This window comes from Hesperophylax consimilis, chromosome 17 (genome assembly GCF_061612785.1).
Source record: "Hesperophylax consimilis isolate HC1 chromosome 17, BYU_Hcon_1.0, whole genome shotgun sequence".
In the NCBI taxonomy this organism is placed as follows: Eukaryota; Metazoa; Arthropoda; class Insecta; order Trichoptera; family Limnephilidae; genus Hesperophylax; species Hesperophylax consimilis.
In genome coordinates, this window is record NC_142852.1 from 6,583,177 (window position 1) to 6,587,304 (window position 4,128).

Here is a 4,128-nt window from a genome sequence, read left to right on the forward strand (position 1 = left end):
AAAAAATGATCCAAGCATCGGGAATGAAACAACTTATTAAAAATGTGACACGAATAATAGATAAATCCTGGACGTTAATTGACCTTGTCATATCCAACAGATTAGATTTGAATGTAAAAGTTCTAGATGAGCCAAAAATAACCAACCATAACCTTATCCACATTACAGATAACACAAAAATAACTAATACGAAAACCAGCAAATTAATAAAATACAGAAATTATAAAAAATATAACGATGAAAGTTTAATTGAACTTCTGGGTGAAATGCATGAACTTCATCAAATAGAATTTAATGAAAAGTCTAAATCATTAATAAATATCCTTCAAGAAGTAATTGACCAGTTAATACCACTCCAAACTACTAAAAGAAGAGGAAAAAATAAATGGTATAACATAGAACTACAGTCAATACAATATGAAAGTTATAGACTCTATAAGATTGCAAATAACGTCACAAGACTGGAAAGCATTCAAAAATGCAAGAAATAAATACTCAAAACAACTGAAAGTTTGAATGAACGATCACTTACAAAAATAAAATTATCTGTGTAAAAGGTGACACTAAAAAAATGTGGAAAGCCATTAAAGGATTAGGTACTGCAAACCGAAGATAAAGAGATGAAACATGACATTGAATTTCCACATCAGATACAGAACTGCTACAACAAATATTTTGTAAACAGCATAATAGAATTACATCAGAGTATACCAATACTGAAGGAAGACAACCACGTGAGAAATTTTTCCCTAAACCGATAAAAACTTGTGCTTAAAGAGATTGATGAAACATATCTTTGACAGATTCTTAAAAGCACCAAATCAAAAGAGAGTCCAGTGATAGGACCTCATCTACTGAACATAATAAATGAATCGTTAAGAAGTGAAAAATTTCCAAACACATGGAAAACATTTATTGTGATCCCGATTCCGAAAGTTGTTAATACCAGAAAATGTGAAGAATTTAGACCTATAAATATGTTTCCCAAATACAAACAGGTACTAGAAATTTTAATAAAAAACAAATCATTGAGTATTTGGAAAAACATCATATATTATGTGACGAGCAATCAGGATTCCGGAAGAATAAGTCTTGTGAAAAGGCAATAAACATAGTGATTGATACATGGAAGAAAGACAATAAATCACCTTTGCAGCATTCTTAGATTTCAAAAGAGCATTTGAAACGATAGAAAGGAAAAACACGTTTGGAAAAATTAGAAGATACAGGTCTTTCTGAAGTAGCTCTAAATCTTTTCAAAGAGGTAGCAAAAGATGAAAGCTCAGAATCAGAACCAATAGAAAACAACCTCGGTGTTCCGCAAGGGTCGTAAGTCCAATTTTATTAACCGCAAGGGTATTTGGTCCAATTCTATTAACTATTTACATAAATGATATAATAAACACCATAAAACATGGCAAAATTAGATTTTTTTGCAGACGATACATTTATTTATATATCATGTGAAAAAGAACATAGTTGCAATCAACAAATGAAATGAAGACCTATAAATATAGCGAATGGCTGAAATTAAACAAAATAAAACTAAATGTAAAAAAAAATGGAAATAAGAAACAAAACTCATAACATAGAATAAATATTGACATTTAATGATGAAAACATTGAAAAAGTTAAAGAAATTAAGTACCTGGGTGTAATTTTGGATTCAAAATTCACTTTCACAGCAAATTAAAAAGAATGAATATGTGCTAAAGAAGGTTTAAACAAAAGTCAATTTTCTTAGAAGATTAAGAAATAAACTGATTAAAAACATTACAGAGCTCATTTATAAAAAAATAGTTGCTCCACATTTAGATTATTTCTCTACTATGTTATATTTGGGCAATGAAGGAAATTTGAATAAACAAATGCTATACAGAATAGTGCTATGAGATGTTTATTGGGAAAAGGCAAATACGCAAGCATTAATCAAAAGAGAGAGCAGCTAAATTGGATTCCAATAAAAAAGAGACTGTTATTTAATGTGTTAATTTTTGTGCATAAAGTCACGAACAACCTAATGCCAAAATATTTTGGATAAAATTGTTTTTAATAGAAATGTTCATAATTACGAAACTAGAAATTTAAAAAGAAAAAGATTGCCACATATGAAGAAATCAAAACCACAGATCTGCCTACTGTACAAAAGACTAAAATGTATGATGAAATGCATGAAAGTCTGAAGAATGAAGGAAGAATGAATGTATTTAAAAAAAACTTTATTAAGAACAAAATCACAATCCCTTGCATACATCAGGGAGATTTTTTTCTATTTAATATGGGTTATTTTTTTTCATCAGGGAGATTTTTTTCTATTTAATATGGGTTATTTTTTTTTAAAGAAATTTTTTCTCAAGGTTGGCGGCTTCCTCCTGTCAATAGGTTGAAGATATGATAGCCCTGTTATATTATACAGGCCCTATAATATTATATTGGATGAAATTATCATGAACCTCAAATGCCGGGTTCATGGAAACTCAAATTATTGTCTATGACTTTATTATTGTCTACGCATAACTTATTTAATTAATTGACACGTGTTTTGTTCTGTCAGTCGTTTGATCCTCTGTTTAACCTACGCAGTTCATTTTATCATCCCATTCTTATGATAGTTATTGGTAAGTACTAATACGAATATTCATCGGTATCCCTGTTGGTACCGGCAGTTATTCCGAACCAAACTGAGCGAACACCTTCTTGAATTTAGGCTAGGTCATGCTAAAACTTTTGTTTGAAAAATGATTAAACTGTCAATCTGCTATCTACTTATTTTTAGATTAGAGTTTCTGTGGAATAATTAAATTGGTACTTTGACTTGAGTTTACTAGAGTGAGACAGCAACAGTCTAGGGTTTATATGCAGTAGCAATTGCTCACACTTTCTTCTTCTAATCCCAAATGTCCGATAGCAGAGACGTCAGTCATCTTAATTTCCGTTGTTGATCATATCGCGCACTGAATAAATCAGTTGCGTACGGAAGACTTTATAAACCCTTCTCTGAATAATACGAACAACTTTGGCGTAGCCCGTTTTTGTAAATACATCGCTCAATAATATTGACGGATTACAGTTTTAAGTTTGCATAGATTTAAATACTCATATTTTAAAAATATGGATTTCAGATATTCTGTTGAAAGCGGAATGGCGGATCTAATATAAGGTAATACCGGTTTATATTTATATATTAAGTTTTAAATTTTCTAATAAATTTATATTCTAGTTCCCAAAAATTGTGTTGCATACGACTTTCTTTTCGCATATATTCCGACGCAAACCAAATATTCAAAGGTTCCTTTACCACAATGTTTAGTTTCAGGTACATTTATTTGGGCTTGAACCAATCACAAATTGCTATCACAGAACAGTGCCATGGATCTACTTAATCCAGATACTGTTTCCATCAAGACGGAACCAGAGCCCCGGAACGAAGGCGGAAGTGAAAAACCGTATACAGACATAGATATCGACCTACCAAATGTAAAGAAGGAATGTTTGCAACATGCGGAGAGTACTCGGTCAGCCAGTAAGTTGAATTTCACCTGTATAAGTATGTAGGATGTTAAATTCGGAGGTTTGAAATTCATTTCCGTTTTGAAATGTTGTGCAGACAGGACATTAGGTTTCACCTTATCTTATTTTCGACATAATTGTTTATTCATTTAAGATACCTAGATATTGATGGAAGAAAACATCATTCCCTTAATATAATAAACTTTAAAGTCTCTTTCGCAAATTCCTGCTTCTACGTGGTGAGTCAATGATATCATCAATCTTTAATATTTATATTTAAATAGTATATATACATTTTACTGTACATCAAATATCAATATATGTATTGTTTGTGCAGGTAGAAATAATGTGGAGACAGTTACTTTCAAAGCTGATCGTGAACCCCGAGAAGACTTTCAAGGGAGATATCCTTACATGGAAATTGACGTAGACCTGCCAGATGTTAAAAAGGAATGCTTAGAACGTTTTGAAACAACTATCCAGACATCAGGTAAAACCTATTTTCTATGGAATATTTAATATTTCAAGCTATTACTGGGTGTATTTACATTGTCTTTAACATCAGGGAACCAGGGCCCCAGAAAGAAGGCGGAGGTGAAATGCCGTATACGGATATTG

The 4,128-nt window shown here is 31.4% G+C and overlaps 1 long non-coding RNA gene across 1 annotated transcript; it reads left to right on the forward strand.

Moving 5' to 3' along the window:
• The first annotated feature begins 2,596 nt into the window (after nt 1-2,596).
• LOC149415868 (uncharacterized) lies at nt 2,597-3,514 on the forward strand. The gene is made up of 3 exons (XR_016303553.1): nt 2,597-2,618; nt 3,123-3,160; nt 3,311-3,514. It is a non-coding gene; the product is annotated as an uncharacterized LOC149415868 (long non-coding RNA).
• The last annotated feature ends 614 nt before the right edge of the window (nt 3,515-4,128 follow it).